We start from the raw sequence: 24,335 nt of genomic DNA on the forward strand, positions 1-24,335 counted from the left end.
CTTGGGATTCTCGTGGCCCTTCTCCTAGGGAAGCTGAGAGCTTCCCAGCTGTTGGAGAGGTTGTCAATTGGTTGCACTTTTTATAGGATACGTCTCTTGGCAGAATACATAATGATCAAACAGTGGTCAATCACACCATGTGGTTACATAGATGTCATCTTCCCACATCCTGGATGGAAGCTGAGCTTTTTTCGTGGTTTTCTGTGGATCTTATAAAGCTATTTATTTTTAGACAAGCTGCAGTGGACCTGGACATTAAGTCTTCGCTGTAAATAAGAAATCACAGGACACTTGAGGTATTTCCAGGACAGTGATATTTACATTTTTTTCCATCCTCCAAGCGTCCAAGCCACATATCCTCAACCTCTGTGTTATTTCTTTCACATTGAAGGAGTCTGTTTAAGCTTATTTTCTACAAGTACAGATGGCACTGTCCAGTTTAAGAAGATAAATATGAGTTGTCTCTACCAGGAATCAGTTCTCAGGGCCTTCCTCAGAGGGTGTCTGCATTTTTTATATTGAAATTGAAATAAAGTTAATGTACAATATTTTTTGTTACAGGTGTACCATATAGGTATTCATAATTTAATTGCTCCTTTTGAAGGCTTTTTTTTTTTTTTGGAGGCTTTTTTATTGCCTATGTAGTACAGTATATATTTATACATTATTCATTTTAACATAGTAGTTTGTACCTCTTATTCCACTCCTCCTGTCTGAACCAACCACTTTCCTTCACCCCACTGGTCGCGACTAGTTTCTTCTCTGTATCTTTTTTTTTTTTGGTTATATTCTGGAATTTGTTTTATTTTTTATTTTGCACATATAAGTGGGATGCAACACTTTGTCTCTCCATTCTTTTATTTTTTCTTCATCTTATTTTTCTGTAGGTTTATAAAAAACTTAGCATGTTATCATTCATAGAGTCATGAACTGTCACAGCCATTTGCCATGATATCATACAGTATTTGTCTTTCTCCATCTGACTGCTTTCACTTAGCATAATACCCTAAGGTCCATCCACACTGCTCTAAACTTCACATATTTATGGTTGGCAAGTATTCCACTGATTTCTGTATGGATATACACAGATGCTGGAGAAGGCAATGGCACCCCACTCCAGTACTCTTGCCTGGAAAATCCCATGGATGGAGGAGCCTGGTAGGCTGCAGTCCATGGGGTCGCTAGGAGTCCGACATGACTGAGCGACTTGACTTTCACTTTTCACTTTCATGCATGGGAGAAGGAAATGGCAACCCACTCCAGTGTGCTTGCCTGGAGAATCCCAGGGACGAGGGAGCCTGGTGGGCTGCCATCTCTGGGGTCGCACAGAGTCGGACATGATTGAAGCAACTTGGCAGCATACACAGATACATCTGTGTGTGTATACATATATAGATGTTCAAGCTGAATTTAGAAAAGGCAGAGGAACAAGAAATCAAATTGCCAACATCCATTGGATCATCCAAAAAGCAAGAGAGATCCAGAAAAGCATCTGTCTGTGTGTTAGTCGCTCAGTCGTGTCTGACTCTTTGTGACCCCACAGACTGTAACCAGCCAGGCTTCTCTGTCCATGGATTTCTCTGGACAAGAATACTGGAGTGGATTGCCATTACCTTTTCCAGAGGAACTTCCCAACTCAGGGATTGATCTCTGGTCTCCTGCATCATAGGAAGGTTCTTTACTGTTTGAGCTACAGGTAAGTCCATCTACTTCTGCATTATTGACTATGCCAGACTTTGACTATGTGGATCATAACAAAATGTGGAAAATTCTTCAAGAGATGGGAGTACCAGACCACCTTACGTGCCTCCAGAGAAATCTGTATGCAGGTCAAGAAGCAACAGTTAGGACAGGACATAGAACAATGGACTGGTTTCAAGTTGGAGAAGGAGTACGTCAAGGCTGTATATTGTCACCCTGCTGATTTAACTGATATGCAGAGTACATCATGAGGAATGCTGGGCTGGAAGAAGCACAAGCTGTAATCAAGATTGCCAGGAGAAATATCAATAACCTCAGATATGCAGATGACACCACTGTTATGGCAGAAAGTGAAGAACTAAAGAGCCTGTTGATGAAGGCTAAAGAGGAGAGTGAAGAAGCTGTCTTAAAACTCAACCTTCCAAAAACTTAGATCACAGCATCTGGTCCCATCACATCATGGTAAATAGAGGGGAAACAATGGAAACAGTGAGAGACTTTATTTTCTTGAGCTCCAAAATCACTGTAGATGGTGACTGAAGCCATGAAATTAAAAGACACTTGCTCTTTGGAAGAAAAAGCTATGACCAACCTAGACAGCATATTGAAAAGCAGAGACATTACTTTGCCAACAAAGGTCCATCTACTAAGAGCTATCGTTTTTCCAGTGGTCATGTATGGATATGAGAGTTGGACCATAGAGATGGCTGAGTGCTGAAGAATTGATGCTTTTGACCTGTGGTGTTGGAGAAGACTCTTGAGAGTCCCTCAGCCTGCAAGGGGATCCAGCCAGTCAAACCTAAGGGAAATTAGTCCTGAATATGCATTGGAAATACTGATGTTGAGGGTGAACCTCTAATAATTTGGCCACCTGATGTGAAGAACTGATTCATCGGAAAAGACCCTGATGCTGGGAAAGATTGAAGGTGGGCGAGAAGGGGATGACAGAGGATGGCATCACCAACCCAATGGACATGAGTTTGAGCAAACTTGGGAAGATGATGAATGACTGGGAAACCTAGCTAGTTGCAGTCCATGGTGCTGCAAAGAGTCGGATATGACTGAATGACTGAACTGAACTAATGTATATATATATGCATAAACTTCCTATGCTTCTTTGGGCTTCCCAGGCAGTGCTAGTGCTAAAGAACCCACCTGCCAATGCAAGAGATGAGTGCAGATTCCATCCTTGAGTTGGGAAGATCCCCTGGAGAAGGAAATAGCAGCCAACTTCAGTGTTCTTGCCTGGAGAATCTCATAGACACAGGAGCCTAGCGGGCTACAGTCCCTGGGTTCACAAGGGTTGGACATGACTTAGTGACTAAACCATCATCACCATGCTTTCTTTATATATTTTATTTAAATTTAATGAAAAATTTTCAACAGGAGAAAATTTTCATCTTCTGCCCCACTCAAGAATGCCTCCCAAATTCGTCTCTCCAATGTACTTTTGCCTTTCGGTTATAAGCTACAGTCAGTGCAGCGTATGAGATTTCTGCCCTGCATGCAGCCCGACACTGAGATCCAGGTTCTTTCAACCATCCTCCTGCCTGTTGATGCATCAGGCAAACTAGATTAAAGAACCTATGGGCAGCCACTCTCTAAATGACACTCTCTTGGGCAGTTTGCTTCCAGGATGCCACCAGCACGACGATAACCATCAGTTCAGTTCAGTCACTCAGTCATGTCTGACTCTGTGACCCCATGGACTGCAGCACGCCAGGCCTCCCTGTCCATCAGCAACTCCCAGAGTTACTGAAACTCATGTCCATTGAGTCGGTAATTCCTTCCAACCATCTCATCCTCTGTTGTCCCCTTCTTCTCCTGCCCTCAATCTTTCCCGGCATCAGGGTCTTTTGAAATGAGTTAGCTCATCGCATCCGGTGGCCAAAGTATTGGAGTGTCAGCTTCAGCATCAGTTCCTCAAATGAACATTTAGGACTGATTTTCCTTTAGGATGGACTGGTTGGATCTCCTTGCAGTCCAAGGGACTCTCAAGAGTCTTTTCCAACATCACAGTTCAAAACCATCAGTTCTTCAGCACTCAGGTTTGTTTTCAGTCCAACTTTCACATCCATACATGACTCCTGGAAAAACCATAGCCTTGACTAGACGGACAGTTGTCGGCAAAGTGATGTCTCTGTTTTTTGATATGCTGTCTGGGTTGGTCATAACTTTTCTTCCAAGGAGTAAGCGTCTTTTAATTTCATGGCTGCAGTCACCATCTGCAGTGATTTTGAGCCCCAAGTCAGCCACTGTTTCCACTGTATCCCCATCTGTTTGCCATGAAGTGACGGGACCAGATGCCATGATCTTAGTTTTATGAATGTTGAGCATCATCTTGTAGGATTTGAAATAGCTCAACTGGAATTCCATCACCTCCACTAGTTTTGTTCATAGTGATGTTTCCTAAGGCCCCCTTGACTTCGCATTCCCAGTTGTCTGGCTCTAGGTGAGTGATCACACCATTGTGATTATCTGGGTCACGAAGATCTTTTTTTGTACAGTTCTGTGTATTCTTGCCACATCATCTTAAAATCTTCTGCTTGTGTTAGGTCCATATCATTTCTGCCTTTATTGAGCCCATGTTTGCATGAAATGTTCCCTTGGTATCTCTAATTTTCCTGAAGAGCTCTCTAGTCTTTCCCATTCTACTGTTTGCCTGTATGTCTTTGCACTGATCACTGGGGAAGGCTTTCTTATCTCTTCTTTTTATTCTTTGGAACTCTACGTTCAAATGGGTATCTTTCCTTTTCTCCTTTGCTTTTTGCTTCTCTTCTTTTCACAGCTATTTGTAAGTCTTCCTCAGACAGCCATTTTGCTTTTTTGCATTTCTTTTCCATGGGGATGGTCTTGATCCCTGTCTCCTGTACAATGTCACAAACCTCCGTCCATAGTTCATCAGGCACTCTGTCTTTCACATCTAGTCCCTTAAATCTATTTCTCACTTCCACTGTATAATCATAAGGGATTTGACTTAGGTCATACCTGAATGGTCTACTGGTTTTCCCTACTTTCTTCAATTTGAGTCTGAATTTGGCAATAAGGAGTTCATGATCTGAGCCACAGTCAGCTCCTGGTCTTGTTTTTGCTGCCTGTATAGAACTTCTCCATCTTTGGCTGCAAAGAATATAGTCAATCTGATTTCAATGTTGACCATCTGGTGATGTCCATGTGTAGAGTCTTCTCTTGTGTTGTTGGAAGAGGGTGTTTGCTAAGACCAGTGCATTCTCTTGGCAGAACTCTATTAGCTGCCGGGAACCAGTGTGAGGAATTCCACCCGTGACAAGGTCATGCGGCAAAGCTCTGATGGCAAGGCTAATCAGACCTCAGGTTTTCCCCCTGGAATTTCCTGAGCATCCACCCCCAAAAAATAAGAATCTGCCTGCTTTTCCACTCTTCTAATATTCTCTGGAAAAAGTCAAATCAGGGCTTTAGTCTTCTGCATTTGAAAGGGATGTTTCAGTTAAAACCCCCTCTGATAGGTCTCTAGCTGGCCTAACAGGTTCCCCCGGACCTCTTACAGCTTGTGAATTGTTTACAGCCCCCAAGTGCGAGAGGCACAAAGCTTAAAAGCGTCTTAAAGATACAGAGCCTTTTCTAAAGAGTTAAAAATTATATTGGTAGAGGGTTTTCACTGTTGACTAAATGACTGCTGCCAGGCCTCCATGTTCTTTATCTTTTAGGCACCTGGGAGGATGTTAATCAATGTAAAAGGGATATAGAAAAAGATATATAGTAGTTTTGATGTTAGCAACACTAGACTTTTGAGTTAATTACTTTTCTCTTTGTTATATATCACTGCACTCCTCTTGTGCCCTTGCTATGTAAAAATGTAACTTTATTTAGTGCTTTCTGAGAATGGCACCAGACTTCGGGAAGATCAACACAAATAAGTCTTCTGGTTGACAAACCCTTATCAGAAAAAAGGCTGTAAAATGTTAATTTGCCCTTTTTGGCCAGAAGATGATGTAAATCGCCTAAGACTTGTGTATACAATTAGGTATGCAGAGAGAAAAGCCTGGTTTTGATAACAGTCTGGACTGCTAACGCTGCATAACTGTGTTAACCATTGATCTCCATGTTTCATCAAAAGTATAAAAGGCCTTCTGAACAATAGAGGACGGAGCCAGTGGCTGGACTGGTTTCCCCCGTGTCTCCTCTTTACTCTAATTTCTGGCTGAATTCCCATCTGGAGCGGGGCGGCTCGCCATGTCTACTTACTTGCCCTGGCTTTTCAGACCCGCATGAAAGGGAGCCTAAGGAGGGGCACCCTTAGATATTCACGTGGGCGCCGGTGGCCCAGCGTAGATAGTGCAGGCTCCTTGTCTGGAACTTTATTGGCCTTCTCCATAAGCCAAGTTATTCAGCCTTCTTTCTCCACTTAATTTTCCTACTATACTATTGTTTCTTAATCTAATCTTATATTAATAAACAAATAAGTCTTTCCTCGCCAACGCCGTCCTCGCTTTGAATTCCCTGGATCCACCGGGGCTGGACCCGGCAATTAGCCTTTGCCCTGCTTCATTCTGTACTCCAAGGCCAACTTTGCCTGTTACTCCAGGTGTCTCTTGACTTTCTGCTTTTGCATTCCAGTCCCCTATAATGAAAAGGACATCTTTTTGGGGTGTTAGTTCTTGAAGGTCTTTTAGGTCTTCATAGAACCATTCACCTTCGGCCTCTTCAGCATTACTGGTCAGTGCATAGACTTGGATTGCCATGAATTTGAATGGTTTGCCTTGGAAACAAACAGAAACCATTTTGGTGTTTTTGAACTGCATCCAAGTACTTCATTTACAACTCTCTTGTTGATGATGATGGCTACTCCATGTCTTCTAAGATGGCAAGACAGTAGGTCGGGCGAGTTTGCATCTAGAATCAAACCGTGTTCCTGCCTGAGACTCTCAGAGGGCCCAAACAAACCTTGAGCTCACCAGGACCCAGAGATCCCACAGAAACTGAGGCAGAACTGTGTTTGGGCATCTCCTGTGGAGGTATGTGTCAGCTGTGGTCCACCGCACCGACAGGGGCTCTGGGTGTGGCTATGACATAAATCGTCTTGGAGGAGGTCGCCATTAGCCCCACTATAGAGAAGCCAGAACTTACAAAGACTGGGAAATAGACTCAGAGGACACAACAGAACCTTGTTCACCGGGACCAAGGAGAAATGAACACTGACCCCATAGGAGACATGCCTGTGGGTGTCTAGGAGTCTCTGGTGACAGCCTGAGTCGCTGTTGGCCTGCTGCAGGGTTGGGGGCGTGGACTGTGGCAGTGCATGCCTGGGATGTTTTGAGGGAGGTCACCATTTTCTTCATTACCCCCACCATAGTTTGGCCCCAGGTAAATAGCAGGGAGAATCCCAGGGATGGGGGAGCCTGGTGGGCTGCCGTCTATGGGGTCGCACAGAGTCGGACACGACTGAAGGGACTTAGCAGCAGCAGCAAATAGCAGGGAGAGAACACAGCTCCACCCATCAACAGAAATTGGATTAAAGGTTTACAGAGCATGGCCCCGCCCGTCAGAGCAAGAGCCAGTATCCCCCTCAGTCAGTCTATCCCATCAGGAAACTTTCATAAGCCTCTTACCTTTCTCCATCAGAGGGCAGACAGACTGAAAACCAGCATCACAGAAAACTAACCAATGTACTTGCATGGACCACAGCCTTATCTAACTCAGTGTAATTATGAGCCATAGCGTGTCGGGCCACCCAAGATGGACGGATCATTGTGAAGAGTTCTGACAAAATGTGGTCCCCTGGAGAAGGGATTGGCAAGCCACTTCAGTATTCCTGCCTTGAGAACCCTCTGAACAGTATGAAAAGGCAGAGAGATAGGACACTGAAAGAGGAACTCCCCAGGTTGGTAGGTGCCCAGTATGCTACTGGAGATCAGTGGAGAAATAACTCCAGCAAGAATGAAGAGATGGAGCCCAAGCAAAAACAACACCCAGTGGTAGATGTGACTGGTGAGGGAAGCAAGGTCCGATGCTATAAAGAGCAATATTGCATAGGAACCTGGAATGTCAGGTCCATGAATCAAGGCAAATTGGAAGTGATCAAACAGGAGATGGCAAGAGTGAACGTCGACATTTGAGGAATCAACAAAGAAAAATGCGCTGGAATGGGTGAATTTAACTCAGATGACCATTATGTCTACTACTGTGGGCCAGAATCCATTAGTAGAAGAAATGATGACCATGGTAATAATAAAAAAAGAAAATGCATGGATCCTGATTAGAGCCGTAAAATACAAAAATTAAACTGTGTTACTGAACTGAGCTGTACAGCTGAACTGAAAGAAGAATTTTTAAAACTCTTGGTTGAGATGTAACTGACACACAACAGAAACTCACATATTTCTGATTGTACAATGGATAAACTTTGGATGAATAGAGCTGTGAAACCTTTTCCCTGGTTAGTATCTGAGTATATCTGTCAGCTTCAAAACTATCCTTGGGCTCCCTGATGATACCTACTTCCGCCCTTTTCAACCACCTCCCCCAGCCCAGACTTGGGAACCCACTCCTCAGTTTGCTGGCACAATATGTTAATTGGTATTCTTTAGAATTTTTTCAAACATGGAATCTGTGTGTGTGTTTCTGGCTTACTTCCCTCAGCATGTTCATTTGAGTAAAACCTGTATTTTTGTATTCCCATGGGCCCTGCATCGTGTCTTCAGGGTATGTCCCACTTTTATCCTTTGCAGTGTTGATGGATACATGTTCATAGGCAGGTTTTCTAAGGAACTAAGCTGCTCATCAGCTGGGTCGTCACTTAGGGGTGGAACTGCTGGGTCTCAGTGACTTCTGAGTCTTGATTCCTGCTAACAGGAGATGAGAATCGCCATTGCTCTGTCCTTGCCAGCATTCCGTGTGCCCAGTCATGTTCCGTTTGGATAGTATAATAAGTGTGTGGTGGTATGCAGTTACGCTTGTGATTTCCATTTCCTGAATGAATACAGAGGGGAGGCTGCCATTTGTCTATTCTCTTTGTGAAGTGTCTCTGCAAGTCATTTGTTCCTTCCTGAGTTTATTAAGCTTTTATTTTTTATGTAGTTTGTAGGTTTGTAAGATATTCTGGATATGAGTCCCTTTTCAGACAGGGACTCAATATCTCTCCCCCATCGTTGGCTTCTCTTCTGTTTCCTTAAGGTTGTCCCCTAAAGATGCAAATATTTTGATTGAGGCTTGGTTATTAACATAGTGTTCCCAGTGTGGGATCCTGCTTGGTGTATATCCTAATCAGTAACCATGTAAACTTTGGCCACAGAGTATCCACGTGTGTTTTGCCTCTAGAGTCTTTCTTGTTTTCTGTCTTACATAGGTCTGTGAGTCTCTCTGTGTTACTTGTAAAACATGTAGCAATGCATGGGCTGAAGTGATTATTATTATTATTTTTTTGGTCATATGAATTTCCAATTTCCCTGACAGTTTTCCCTATACGATAATTATTTTACTGAATTTCCTTGGTTACTGTATCCAAAGTCTATTTGTCTGTACATTCCTGTCCCTTTCCCAGGAGCAGATTTGGTTGTGTTTTGGTTTATCTTTCCCCACTCTAGATTGCTTCCTTTGGGCAAGGTAAAGACAGTCAGAGGATGAAGGTCATATGACTAGCCTTCAGCAAATCTGTGCCAAAAGCAAAATGTTCACGGTTCACAAGCTTGTGAAAATAGGATTTTCATCCATTTATGCATCTGAGAGTAGTGTATGTATGTTTTGATTTTCACAAAGGGTGTCTGAAATAGCAAGACATTAGTTTTGCTACATTTTGGAGCCAGAAGAAATAATCCTTGACTAAATGCTGGCTGCAGAGTTTTCAACAGAAGTAGATATTTACTTTCAAACATAAGGCTTTAATTGACGTAAGTTCTAATTTCTTTCTTTCTTTCTTTCTTTTTGTATGTGTTTTTCTGTTTACTGTATTATCTGAAGAGCTCATGTGATTTAAAGAAAGATGTAATGAACAGCATGGTGGCTATGATGAATAGGATTGCACATACACCTTTCCATTGATTAGAGCAGAACTTTAAGTGTTTTTATCTCTAACACACACACACATACACACACACACACACACACACACATACACACACACACACGCACACACGGGCTTGCTACGTGAGGAGACCAATGTATTATTTAACTTGTGTCTTATGTAAATCACCAGCGACATTTTTTCTCTGACTCTACCTTCCTGCTCATTAACTCCCTGGAAAGTCCTAAGAGTTCCTATATCCAGTGGATTAAATGTAATGCAGTTGTGAGAGAGGATCCCTCTTCCCCAGGATTTGCCATAGCCTCAATTGGATAAAGTTCCTGGAAAGTAATTTTTCAGATAAAATTTTTTAATGGTTCATGTTTCTTACCTGATTCCTACTGTTGTTTTCATTATTCAATCTGTACCTTTTACTGTTAGAATTTTTAAGACACTTTTAATGGTGTGTCTCAGTAGTGATACTTCTTATAACCTCTGCTCAGGTTTTTTTTTTTTTTTTTTAAATTTAAAAACACAGACTGGGCCTCAGCGCTGTGCTCTGCTTTTCTCTATGTGCAGTTCGAGCACTTCTCATGGGGACAGTTCTCTCTTTCAAGCTCTTTAGCACAAACACAAGTCCATGGGCTTGTCATTCAGCACGTGGGATCTTCCCCGATGAGGAATTCAGTCTGTGTCCCCTGCATTGGCAGGTGGATTCTGAACTACTGGACCTCTAGAGAAGTCCCTCTGCTCAGATGGTTTTTTTGTTTGTCTGTTTCTTAGAATTAGTTTTTGTTTTAGGCTGGCTTCCTTGGGTGAGACCTAAGTGAGCATAGCTTCATTCTTCCCAGGGCTATTAGCAGCTGCCCTTCACTCTTCCACAGTAGCAATGCTGGACACCTTCCAACCTGGAGGGCTCATCTTTCAGTGTCATATCTGTATGCCATTTGACACAGCTCGTGCGGCTCTCCCAGCAAGAATACTGGAGGTTGTTTGCCATGCGTTCCTCCAGGGGATCACGTTCACGTTCTGCCAGAACTCTTCACTGTGACACGTTTGTCATTGGTGGCCCTACATGAGACGGCTCGTAGCTTCACTGAGTCATGCCTTTCAGCACACAGGCAGTAGTTCAGGAAGGGGGCACAGCTTATTCGTCAACCACTACTGTTCCATTTTTTGTTGACAGCTTGAGTCAATGGACACAAACACCTGGACCTTGGAGTGCCGTGTGTGGTTGTAACATGCTTTCAAGGTGCCTGCAGCTTACAGTGAGCCCTGGCAGGCAACATTCCCAGTGCCCTGTTTTGTCTTCCCTGTCACTCCACAGCCTTTCAGCTGCACCCAGCCTTCCACATCCTCAGGAGCCTACCAGGGGGCTCCAGAGTGGTGTAGGACTGCCTCGTCTTTCCCATGCCCCTTATAGACTTTTCTGATCTCTTGTCTGGTCCAGTGTTATGACCTGTGGAGGTACCCTTGATTCTCCTTTTGCCCATCAGTTGGCAGCAATCCATGCCTATCACTTTGAAAAGTGTCTGATGAGGGGCTTTGATGCAGAACTGTAGGTAGCTCAGCACCTGCAGCAGCATCAAGGCCTCTGCCTCCGGGATTTGAGCTGGAGAGTGGCAGCCCCGAGTCGAACACTGCAGACCCCGTGCTTTGTAAACACCACCCGAGCTCTTTCTTGGTAAACACTGTTCACGTCTGTTGTTTGTGTGTGTGTGCTCAGCTGAGAAATCAGGTCTGACTCTTGCAACCCCATGGACTCTAGCCTGCCAGGCTCCTCTGTCCGTGGGATTCTCCAGGCGAGAATTCTGGAGGGGCTACCACTTCCTCTTCCAGCGCATCTCCTTGGCCCAGGGATTGAACCTGCGGCTCAGGTGTCTCCTCTCTTTGTAGGTGTATCTTTTTTCCCCACAGCATTTCCTGGAAGCCCATGTAAGACTGCATTCTGCGACATCCTTACCACCCCTGGCAACCCTGCAACATCCTTACCACCCCTGGCAACCCCACAGCAGATGAACGCTGCTTAACACCATAGTTCAGTTTTTATTTCAGGTACCACTTGGAACAGCTCAGATTCTGTTTGTAGTTGTCTGACTAATCAGTTCCATCTCTCACATGACATCTGGTCAGGAGCTTATATAACCATATGAAAGTACCATCTGTGGTTTATTCTCCCTTCTCGAAAAGATACTTGCGTGATTCACACCATGCAGAGTTATCACCTCCTTCATTGTACACTCGATCTTCTGCTTAATTTAATTTACATCTTTTGTGCATTTGCAAATAGAGCTCCTTTTTTCTCTACACATATGGGCCTTAATCAATTTATTGATCAGTTTAGGAATCCAGTAACATCAACAAGAGCAGAGGACATTCATAGATGGAAAGCCATGGGTTCAGTCTTGATTTCCTGGGAGAGAAGAAATGATGGTTTCAAGGAAAATGTCTCTTATCTTCATCTGGATGATTGGGACAATATAAAGAAAGCTGAGTGCTGAAGAACTGATGCTTTTGAACTGTGGTGTTGGAGAAGACACTTGAGAGTCCCTTGGACTGCGAAGAGATCCATCCAGTCCATCCTAAAGGAAATCAGTCCTGACTGTTCATTGGAAGGAGTGAAGCTGAAACTCCAGTACTTTGGCCACCTGATACAAAGAGCTGTCTCATTTGAAAAGACCCGGATGCTGGGAAAGATTGAGGGTAGGAGGAGAAAGGGATGACAGAGGAAGAGATGGTTGGATGGCATCACTGACTCAATGGACATGGGTTTGGGTAAACTGTGGGAGTTGGTGATGGACAGGGCGGCCTGGCATGCTGCGGTTCACGGGGTCGTAAAGATTCGGACACGACTGAGCGACTCAACTGAACTGAAATGAAGTGCTTCGATGCTGCTCATGTTCTTTTTTTTTTCTTTCTTTCTTTCTTTCTTTAAACATGAAAATAATGTAAACCATTGTTGAGCTGATTAGGATTAATATGATATTGGGCAGAGCAAGAAAGAAACTATAGGAGCAGTTGCTGATGGAAACACTGGAGAAAGTTTCTTACAGACCTGTTTCACAGAATTTCCTCTGTGTGTGTACCCCTGTGGGCTTGCATAGAATTTCCACCTGGTGAAACCAGCTGTGAGCAGTCCAGTGCCAGGTCTTCTGTTGAGAGTTACTACATTACATACTCAGAAGTCTGAGATGTAGGAAATAATATCCTATGTGCCCTGTGCCATTTACATCCTCTGCAGTCCCATTTATCATCACGAAGGTGTTTTGGCTGCAAGGTTCTTCATTCACAGTGGGATTCCCCAACAATCATCGTAACTCGCAGCTCGGGGCTTCACCATCTCCTCCGTTGTCCTCAAAGCATCTCACTGTGGAGGCTAGACCAGCGTCAGTGTTTCGATATTTAAATCAAAGCCTAAGGAAGCCCGGGCCTTTGGCACATGGCAAGGTGAAGCATCTTGTTATCCCATAGTTTGTCAATTAATTTTTATCCTAATTTAGTTGATGAGCAATGCTTGTTCCTTTCAGGTATACAGCAAAGTGATTCGTTTATACTTTGGTTGTTGCTTTGTCACGAATTTGTTTCCAAATCTTCTCTGGCAATATGGAGTATAGCTTCCCAGACTCCTCTGTCCAACGGATTTTCCAGAAAAGAATACTGGCATGGGTTACCATTTCCAGGGTCTCCTGGGAAGCCCATATATATATATATATATATATATATATATATATATATATATATATATATGTAGATAAATGTATACCTTTTTAGATTCTTCTTCGTCAAGTTATTATAAGACGTTGGGTATAGTTCTCTCCGCTCTTCAGTAGGTCTTTGCTGTTTATTTTAAATATTTTAGTGTGTATTTGCTGATCTCAACTCCTAATTTACCCCTTGCCTGCTTCCCCTTTGGTAACCATTAGTTTTTTCTCTGTTGAGAGTCTGTTTCTGTTTTATTAATGGTTCATTTGCATCGTAGTTTAGATTCCACATGGACGTGATAAAATCATGTTTCACTTTCCTCTGTGACTTACTTAGGAAGATCATCTCTAGCTCCATGCATGTTGCTGCAAATGGCCTATTTCATTCTTTTTTTCATGGGTGGGCAATACTCCACTGTGTATGTATCTCATTGTGAAAGCAGTGAACCCCTCCCCCTGCCAAAGTGTTAACCTAGTGAAAAAAAAAGCTCAGTGTTATGCGTGGTATATTTCTACTCACCCAACTGATTTTCTCTGTTCTCGTGGAGAACAATTGTCTGAGAAAGAGAATGAATATGGGGAATAATGACCGTTGACAAGCCTTTATTTCCAAGAATTATTTCATAACAGCTCTTTACGAAGATGTCTGTGCCAAGGGGCATTTTGAACTGAATGTCCTAGGCATGTGTTTTCATTTCAGATACCTGTTGTCCTCTGGGGCTTTACCTGTTTCAGTGACATTTTCTATATTTTCATTTGGAATCCCCCTTTCATTGTTTAGTTCCTGACACCTTTGAAGTTCTTGTTGAGTGAAACTGTCTCCTTCTGCCAGATTTCATAGCAAACAGGGCGGAAGAGGTGTGCCTTCGAATCTTTCGTAGGTTATAGAGAGTCACCTGGCTCCTACCTGTAGTGATGGGTAAGCCTCACTAACACCAGTGCCCTCCACCATCACCTAGACCGTGCTCTCCAGATACTTTTCCACAGAGGTGCCCAAGTGTGCACACTGGTCTTCAGATGGGTCCGTGGCGGTAGAGTCCACACGGTTAACATGTTCCACTCCTCACGGCTCCCGAGTGAGCTACAGATCATTCAGCTCTGAGCTTACGCATGCCCCAGGGAGATGCAGTCTTTCGTGGAACATCGAAGAAGGCCATGGACAGTCTGAGACTCAGAACTCCCCCCAACTCTAACTCTTCCTGTCTATTTTGTCCACATCCTAGAAGTCCATCCCTGGGGTTTTCATGATCCCTCCTGAAATGAACGTGGCAGGGGAATGATTTGGATTTTTCAGAAGCACACGGACCCCATTGAGACGGTGCAGCACCCTGTGATCCTTGCTCCACTCACCATGATATTGGCCTGCCTTTTGTCTGTGAAAGATGCTAGTCAAAGAATAAGTTTAAGCAGAGCAGTGAGAACATGGGAAATAAGGAAGCCAGTCAAAGGAGAGCAAACAATGGTGTGTTCATGAAGCAAAGACAAGGACCTCTATTTCCTCCCCAAGGGGCAATAGATACCCTTTGGGGCCATCCTGTGAGCTGTGTTATAGACACTGAAAGCTGCACCCGGTGGACAGGTTAACTTCAGGATGACCAGACTGTAACCGTGACATAAGCTGCCACGATTCAGAGAATTGACGTCAAGGAGATGGGATTATAGCGACCCTGGAGCTGTCGATTAACTGTGCTTGAAACAGTCATGATGAAGCTGGTCAGACCACCGATCAAGTTCAAAGTGACTCTGAGTTGACTCTGTTGTTTCTGCAAGAAGCCCCTTCCCTCTGTCTATAGAGCTCTAACTTCCTGAATGTCAGTTGTGGGGTGGGGCATTCAGCCTTTGTACAGAAGTCTACCCTCCACCCAGTTGTCGGCATCTGAATGAAAGAAGACTTTTCTTTCTATGAAGCTGGCATCTTATTTGGCTTTTGAAGGGTGGGCCGCAGGAATCCACTTTTGGTAACCACATCACAGATGCTAGCGAGGAAAAAACTCACGCTTTGTCATCCTCAAAGACCAGACACAATACCCACCCATCTCCAGTGAGGGTATAATATGAGGAAGGATAGAGGGACATGTCAGTGAACCCAGCAGATTGGCCAGATTGCAGAATGACTGACATTCCAGACCCCACTGCCTCCACAGTCTTCAATGTGGTCCAGTGGTATTTGCAGAGCTTTGGGTTCAGGTTCGGGCAGTACTTCCATGACTGTGATAAAGAAGAAAGTGTTTGTGGTGGAGATGAATGCAGTCATAGCTGGGATCTGTGAGTTTGCTAAACTCCGAGTTAAACCTTGGTTCTTTTTGGTGTCAGGACCCAGCAACTCTCTTGTGTGATACTTGGCGAGAAAGTCATGGAGCATCCTGGAATATTTCATTTGAAGTCTAGGATAAGTGTATCTCATTTTTTTTTAAATAGTTCTTGAGCTCTGCTTTTATTTTTAAATTTATTTATTTTTTAATTGAATGAGCTCTGCTTTTATTATTTTTTAATTTTATTTTTTAATTCATTTTTAAAAATTATTTTATTATTTTATTTTGTTTACTTTGCAATACTGTATTGGTTTGGGAACTTATGTATCTCATTTTTAAAAGAGCCATCTGATAGAATCCCCAGTGGATACATTTCCTCATTTTTCTAGCAGACAACCTTTCTATATCCCTGACTCATGTCCCGTGAAGTCTGAATTCTCCATGTGAACACACGTCTGTTCCAGTGTGTTCCATATAAGGTTCTGTGCTTAGTCACTCAGTCGTGTCCAACTCTTTGTGACCCCATGGACTGTAGCCTACCAGGCTCCTCTGTCCATGGGTATTTTCGAGGCAAGAATGGTCATGTGGGTTCCCATGCCCTCCTCCAGGGAATCTTCCCAACCCAGGGATCAAACCCAGGTGTCCCTCACTGCAGGTGGGTTCTTTCCGATCTGAACCACCAGTCAGGCCCTGATATAAGTTATGTGTGTACCTCTCTCCTTTCTGTAAAAACACTGATCGTGTGAACACATCTAGTATATATTGGGTAAGCTACAGTACCTACCGGCAACTTCAGTTACTTTCGTGATCTTCTGTCCATCGTCATTTTCAAAATTAGTTACCAGTATGTTGTCTGGTACATGAATCAGCTGCAAAACATTTATACCCGTGTCTATAACAGAAGGAAAAAAAATCCAAACTTCAACATGCTTAACTTCTTTTCATTTGAGAGTGTCTTATTCTTCACATGCAATCATCAGTCTTCCCTCAGATGGTTGACTCTATCTCACTGAGATTTCCAGTGACGTGCTGTTAGAACTGGTTAGTGAACTAGTTAGCAAACTAGGGAAGCTTTCTCCGCACCCCCTTCTCCTGAAGAGAATGAAGACTTCCCATATTCTAGACTGTGCAATCTGTGGACAAGTCAAAGTTGCTTATTGCAGCTCCTGTAGGTTTGAATCTCAACCATCTCATGCGAGCTCACAAGAGCTGGCTGTTAAATATTCAGGAATTTTGTGACCCAGTTTGCCAGTACAGTCATGGTTAGAAAGGAATTCAAAAATTTTAAATGAGTGATATTTAAATCAAAGTTAGTACATCATCCAGAGTTATTTAGTAGTAGAAGAGTTAATTAAAGACGCACAGATGAGTCTATGGCAAAATGTCAGACACATAAACTCTGAAATGATCGCAGATTACTTCCTGTGTCTGTGGTTTCCACAGCTGAAAAATAAAATAAATGCATCAGACCAAGATTAGAGTGCTCTATTGTACATTTTTTCCCGTCATCATGAAACATGGATGTTTGATCGCTGGATAGAATATTACCGTATTGATATTAATATTTGAGATTTATTTTCTGTTACTTTATTACAGATAGAAATCTATGTTAATTACCCTTTCAAGTTATGTATTAATATCCATATTTAAGAATTCTTTCTCCTTATTTTAAGCTATAGAGATAGAAGTCTATGCTAAAGTCCCTTTCAAATTATGTAAAATTTAGTTTGAAATTTTCACTCTTATTTGAGCTGTTGTCATTTTAGGGCTTTAAGTTAATTATGTTCTACTCACTAAACTTGCTAATGAAAAACTTTTAATATTTAAAGAATTTCTTTACTTAAAGCAAAATTCATCATGCAGGTCAAGTAAAAGAAAAAATTGTGAAAAAGTCATTATTATCCTATGTAGGTTATTGCAGTTCTCCATGCCCAAGAAACGTGAGGAGTCAATGTTCTGGGGCTTTTTCTCAGAGACCATCAGTGGCCATATTCGACCCTTGCACCTCATCCTGGTGTTGTGGGAAAGAATTGATTGTTAAAAAATTAAATGGCTTTTCCAAGGTTGCACTGGTAATGAGTCGAGGAAATAGTTCACCGATCTAGACATCTAGTTGTCTTGGATGAAACGGAGACTATCAATCTGAACACGTTCTTTGGTTTGGGGAAGACAACCCGAGAAGCTGGAATACTCACATCCTATTTCATAAACATCTCCTCCTTCTCTCTTTAGCACTTCTGTGAATAACTGGCATCTCTGGTCAATCTTGAAAAGCCAACAGACAAGACATTCCTTCATCACCATTCACTCCCCAGGGCTTGAGGACACCCTTCTGGGAATAGAGTTTGCACACCCAACTTCACAGCCGTGACTCAACACCTCTCACTGCACACGGAGACCAGACCCCATGTCAGAAGTCACGTTCTCCATTGAGGCAGATTGTGCTTAGTTGGCATACAATGTAAGGGAGAGGTATTCACCGTCACTGATACATTCAATCTGAGGATAGCAACACCTCAGTGGGCCCCCTTCCACAACCTTCTCCTTGTTGTCTGCGGTACATAAATGGTGCGCCAGTCTCCTGTAACCTAAGAAGGAAGTTCCTCATAAATGCCAGTCAATCTCTTCTCTGGTTACTCACCAATATACAGCACTACTATGCTTCTGCATTTACCGCAGAAAAGATGTAAATTAAATCTTATTAAGCAAAGAGGAGTTATACCCCCTACCTTGCTGAATAACACGACATGAAATCATCTTTCCTGTTGGAGCAGAAAACATCAAATTCAGAGATTTTAGCGGAGAATTCAGAGTTATTTGAAATAAATGAAACAATGACAATAAAGATTGTCACAGTTAATAACTTTCTGAATGATAGCACTTTTTTTTTTAACATACAGACAAGATTAAAAAAGAAAAAAAAGGAAAGAGCAGATAGACAGAGGGTGGTATTATGCTCATGTAGATAGTGGACCAAGTTATGTATACAAGCTGTTCATATATAGAAACATATAAAAGAATATCTGTGTCACATGCACACACAACCTCACAGACACACACACGCAAACACACACTCACACACTCAAACAAGCAAGACCTTCTAGCAGATCAGCTCCTGCTGGGTACCTTTGAGGGGTCTATCTCAGCTGGAGTTTCCTGGGCGGCACAAAGCAGGACAAGGACAAGACTCAGCAACAGAACCTTCAACTTCTGACTCTCGTTGTCCTACAGAATCTGAGGGTGCCCAGTTACTGGAGAGAATGTGCATTGCTTCCACTTTTTATAGGACCCGTCTCTTGGCAGAGTACATAGTGATCTAACAGTGTTTAATCACAAGACGTAGGTTACATAGATGTGGTCTTCTGACATCCTGGTTGGCAGCTGAGCATTTTGGCATTCTGTGCTTCTTGTATAACTCTTGTGTTATTCCTTTCACATTGAAGAGGTCTGTTTAAGCTTATTTTCTAAAACTGATGATGGCACCTTCAGTTTAAGAAGATAAATATGTGGTGTCTACCAGGAATCAGTTATCAGGGCATTCCTCAGAAAGGTCTATATTATTTTAATATTGAAATTGAAATATAGTTGATGTACAATATTTTTTGTTAGAGGTTTACCTTATAGGAGGTATTCATAATTTTATTCTATTTTTAGGCTCCATATATTTTTATAGACTTTGTTCCCATTGCTCCTGAATAGTATCATCAGGATATGTCCCATCTTTATCCATGCCAGTGTGGATGGATGCATGTTCACAGACGAGTCTTTGTACGGAAGTGAGCCATCTTATCTTCTGGGGAGAGACTTGGGTGTGGAATTGCTGGATCTCAATGCTCTCTGATTTTCGATTCCTGCCAACAGGGAATGAGACTTTCCATTGCTCCATCCTTGCCAGGACTCAGTGGGGTCAGCCGTTTTCATTTTATTATTATAATAATGTGAGATTGTATCCAGTTTCCATGGTACTTTCCATTTCCTGAAAGAATAAAGAGGTGGAATTGCCGTTTGTCTATTTTCTCTGTTAAGTGTCTCTGCAAGTCACTTTTCATCACTGAGTGAATTATTTGTTTGTTTTCTATGAAGTTAGTACGTTTTTCAACACATTGTGCACACGAGTCTCTTCTCTTGTGTTTCCTTCAGCTTGTCCCTCAAAGATGTAAATATTTTGATTGAGGATTGATTATTCACGTTCTGTTCCCAGTGTGGGATCCTGGTTGGTGTATATTCTAATCAGTAACAACCTAATCTTTAGTCAGAGATTATCCACCTCTTCACCTCTAGAGTCTTTCTTGCTTTTGCTCTTAAATGTAGGTCTATGAGTTTCTGTGTAAATTGTCAAACATGGAGCAATGAAAGGATTGAGCTCTTGATATCTTTTTTGCATGTGCGTTTCCAATTTCTTCAATAGTTTGCCCTATAAAATTATTATCTTCTTCTGAATCTCCTTTGTATCTGTATCCAAAATCTGTTTGTCTCTATATTCCCGTCCCTTCCCCTAGAGCAGATTTGTTTGTGTTCTGGTTTGTGTTTGCCCATTCTTGCTTCATTTTTGGGGGGCAGTCTTAAAGACAGAACGGTAAAGCGTCTGTCTACAATGCGGGAGACTCGGGTTCAATCCCTGGGTTGAGAAGAGCCGCTGAAGAAGGAAATGGCAATCCACTCAAGTACTATTGCCTGGAAAATCCCATGTTCATAGGAGCCTGGGGGTCCAGGCTGGGAGTCCATAGGGTCGCAAAGAGTTGGACATGACTGAGCAACTTCACTTACTTACTAAAGACAGTTAGAACATGAAGATCACATGAGTGGCCTTCAACAAGTTTGTCTCAAAAGCAAAGCTTTCATGGTTCACAAGCTTGAGAAGATAGAATTTCTCATCCATTTATGGATATTCAAAAGTGAAAGTAATTCAGTCACATTCAGCTCTTTGTGACCCCATCGACTATAGAGTCCCTGGAATTCTCTAGGCCAGAATACTGGAGTGGGTAACCATTCTCTTCGCCATGGGATCTTCTTAACCCAAGGACTGAACCCAAGACTCCTGCACTGCAGGCAGATTCTTTGCCAGCTGAGGTACAAGGGAAGCCAGAGTAGTGTGTGTTTATTTTTACTGAGGGTGTCCGAAAGGGCAAGACATTAGCTTTGCTACGTTTTGGAGCCAAAATACATAACCTTTGAATAAATGCCAGCTGCAGATAAGGAAATGGCAACCCACTCCCATGTTCTTGCCTGGAGAAATCCAGGGATGGAGGAGCCTGGTGGGGTACCGTCTATGGGGTTGCACAGAGTCAGACACAATACTGAAGCGACTTAGCAGCAGCAGTAGCAGCAGAGTTCTCAACATAAGCAGATACTCGGTTTCAAACATAAGACTTTAAGTGACTTAAGTTACTGGTTTTTTCCTATGTGTTTTTCTGTTTAGCTATCATTATCTAAAAGGAGGTCGTGTGATTTAAAGAAAGATGTAATGAACAGCATGGTGACGATGACCAATTGCACAAATACCTGGTCAGTCGCTTAGAGTAGAACTTTAACGTGTTTTTATCCCCCACACACACAGACACACATCCACACATGGGGTAATGTGTGAGGAGACAGATGTGTTAGTTTACTTGTGTCTTCAGTTCAGTTCAGTTCAGTCGCTCAGTCGTGTCCGACTCTTTGCGACCCCATGAATTGCAGCAGGCCAGGCCTCCCTGTCCATCACCAACTCCCGGAGTTCACTCAGACTCACGGCCATCGAGTCGGTGATGCCATCCAGCCATCTCATCCTCTGTCGTCCCCTTTTCCTCCTGCCCCCAGTCCCTCCCAGCATCAGAGATTTTTCCAATGGGTCAACTCTTCGCATGACGTAGCCAAAGTACTTGTGTCTTATGTATGTATGAATCACCAGTGACATTCATTCTTTGTCTCTACCTTCCTGCTCCTCAACACTCTGCAAAGTTCTAACAGTTCCTATGTCAACACTGATTCAACTCAGCACACTTGTCATAGATCCCTCTTCCCCAGGATTGGATATATTTTTAACTGGATATAGATGCTTGACAATAATATTTCATATACATTTTTTTAATGGTTCGTATTTCCTGTCTCGTTTCTGATGTTGCTTTCATGACTCAAAGTGCAGTTGTTTCTTTTAGAATTTTTAATACTATTTTGTGGTGTGTCAGAGTGGTTACACGTGTTGCAACTTCTGCTCAGTTTTTGTTGATTTTTTAAATTTTAAAACACACACTGGGTGTTGGTTGCTGTGCTCTGCTTTTCTCGACATGCGGTTGGAGGGTTTCTCATGCTGATGGTTCTGCATTTGGGGCTCTGGATCTCAAGCACAGTTGATGTAGCGCGTGGGGTCTTTCTGGATCAGGGATTCCATCTGTGTCCCCTGCATGGGCTGGTGGATTCTGAACCACTGGGCCTGAACGTCAGTTTTTGGTTTCTTTACTTTCCTTGTTTTAGGCAGCATCCTTGGATGAGACCTAAGTGAGCGTAGCTTCATCCTTTCCGGGGCTATGAGGAGTTGCCCTCCACTCTTCCCCAGCAGCAATGTTGGACACCTTCCAACCTGGCGGGCTCATCTTTCAGTGTCATATCTGTTTGCCTTTTTATCCAGCTCATGGGGTTCCCACAGCAATGATACTGGAGCGGTTGGCCACACGCTCCTCCAGTGGGTCACGTTCTGTCGGAACTCTTCACTATGATCTGTCCTGTCGTGGGTGGCCCTACACGAAAAGTCTCCTAGCTTCACTGAGTTATGCCAGCCCCTTCGGCACACAAGGCAGTGATCCAGGAGAGGGTATAGCTTAGTCGTCAATCACGATTGTTCCACTTTCTGTCAACAATTCCAGTTAATGGAGACAAATATCTTGACCTTGGAGACCACAGTGTGGTTGTTACAAGCAATTAAATGCATCTAGCTTACAAAGAGCCCTGGCAAGGTGGGTGCCCGGTGCCCGATTTTGCCTTTCCACTCACTCCTGCAGCATTTCAGGTGCACCCAGCCTTCCTTATCCTCAGGAGCCTATGACAGACAACTGAGTTGTCTAGGACTGCCTCATCTTTCCCATCTCCTTTAAACATTTTTCCTGGTCTCTTTTCTGGTCCCACCAAAGAATACTCAAACTGTTTTGTTTTTTTTTTTTCTTGCATGGGAGGTCCTCCAAAATCACTGCAGATGGTGACTGTAGCCATGAAATAAAAAGATGCTTACTCCTTGAAAGAAAAGTTATGACCAACCTAGACAGCATATTAAAAAGCAGAGACATTACTTTGCCAGCAAAGGTCCATCTAGGCAGGGCTATGGTTTTTCCAGTGGTCATGTACGGATGTGAGAGTTGGACTATAAAGAAAGCTGAGTGCTGAAGAATTGACGCTTTTGAACTGTGGTGTTGGAGAAGACACTTGACAGTCCCTTGGATTGCGAGGAGATCCAAGCAGTCCATCCTAAGGACATCAGTCCTGGGTATTCATTGGAAGGACTGATGCTGAAGCTGAAACTCCAGTCCTTTGGCCACCTGATGCAAAGAGCTGACTCTTTTGAAAAGACCCTGATGCTGGGAAAGATTGAAGGCACGAGGAGAAGGGGATGACAGAGGATGAGATGGTTGGATGGCATCACCGACTCAATGGACATGAGTTTTAGTAAACCCAGGGAGCTGGTGGTGGACAGGGAGGCCTGGTGTGCTGTAGTCCATGGGGTCACAAAGAGTTGGATAGGACTGAGTGACTGAAATGAACAGAACAGAACTGTCTGGTCCAGTTGCATGATCTATTGGGTACCCATGATGCTCTTTTCTTCCCTTCAGTTGGCACCAATCAATGACTATCATTTTGAAAAATGTCTGATGAGGAACTTATATGCAGAGCTTTAGGTAATTCTGCACCTGCATCAGCATAAGGGCCTCTGCTTCTGAGGTTGAGCTGGATAGTAGCACCCCCTAGTTGGACACCACAGACCCCGTGCATTGTAAACACCATCAGGGCTCTTTCTTTAGTAAACACTGTTCAGTTTTGTTGTATGTGTGTGTGTGCTCAGTTGATAAATTGCATCTGACTCTTGCGACTCCATGGACAGTAGCCCACCAGGCTCCTCCGTCTGTAGGATTCACCGGGCAAGAGTCCTGGAGTGGATTACCATTTCCTCCTCTGGGGCATCTTCTTGACTTAGGGATCAAAGTTTATCCTTGTGTCTCCTGCCTTAGTAGGTGTATTATTTCCCACTGTGCCCCCTGGGAGCCTGCATGCTGCAAAATCCTTACCAGCCCCTGCAACCTCACAGCCGATGAACACTGCTTAACCCCATACTTGAGTTCTTTTCATGTGTTACTCAGGACAGCTCAGATTCTTTTTGAAGTTGTCTGACTAAGCAATTCCATCTCTCCCGTGACATCTGATAGGAACCTTATGTCACCATATACAACTACCATCTGTGGGTTTTTCTCTCTTCTCGGAAACACACTTGCAGGACTCACACCACGTGTCCTAAACAGACTTACCTCCTCCTTTGTTGTACAAAGGACGATTTTCTTCATAGCTGAATTTACATGTTGTGTGCATTTGCCAATGGAAGTTTGTTCACTACACATATATGCATTAATGAATTTATTGATCAGATTAGGAATCCAGTAACATCAGGAAGAACAGAGGACATTCCTAGTTGGAAAACCGTGGGTTCTGGGTCATGATTTCCTGGGAGAGAAGGAATGATGA

The 24,335-nt window shown here is 43.1% G+C and overlaps 1 pseudogene; it reads right to left on the minus strand.

The window, feature by feature from the left end:
* Positions 1-6,702: 6,702 nt before the first annotated feature.
* Positions 6,703-24,157, minus strand: LOC138071981 (allergen Bos d 2-like; annotated as a pseudogene).
* Positions 24,158-24,335: the final 178 nt, after the last annotated feature.

The sequence above is a fragment of the Capricornis sumatraensis genome, chromosome X (genome assembly GCF_032405125.1).
Source record: "Capricornis sumatraensis isolate serow.1 chromosome X, serow.2, whole genome shotgun sequence".
Taxonomy (NCBI): Eukaryota; Metazoa; Chordata; class Mammalia; order Artiodactyla; family Bovidae; genus Capricornis; species Capricornis sumatraensis.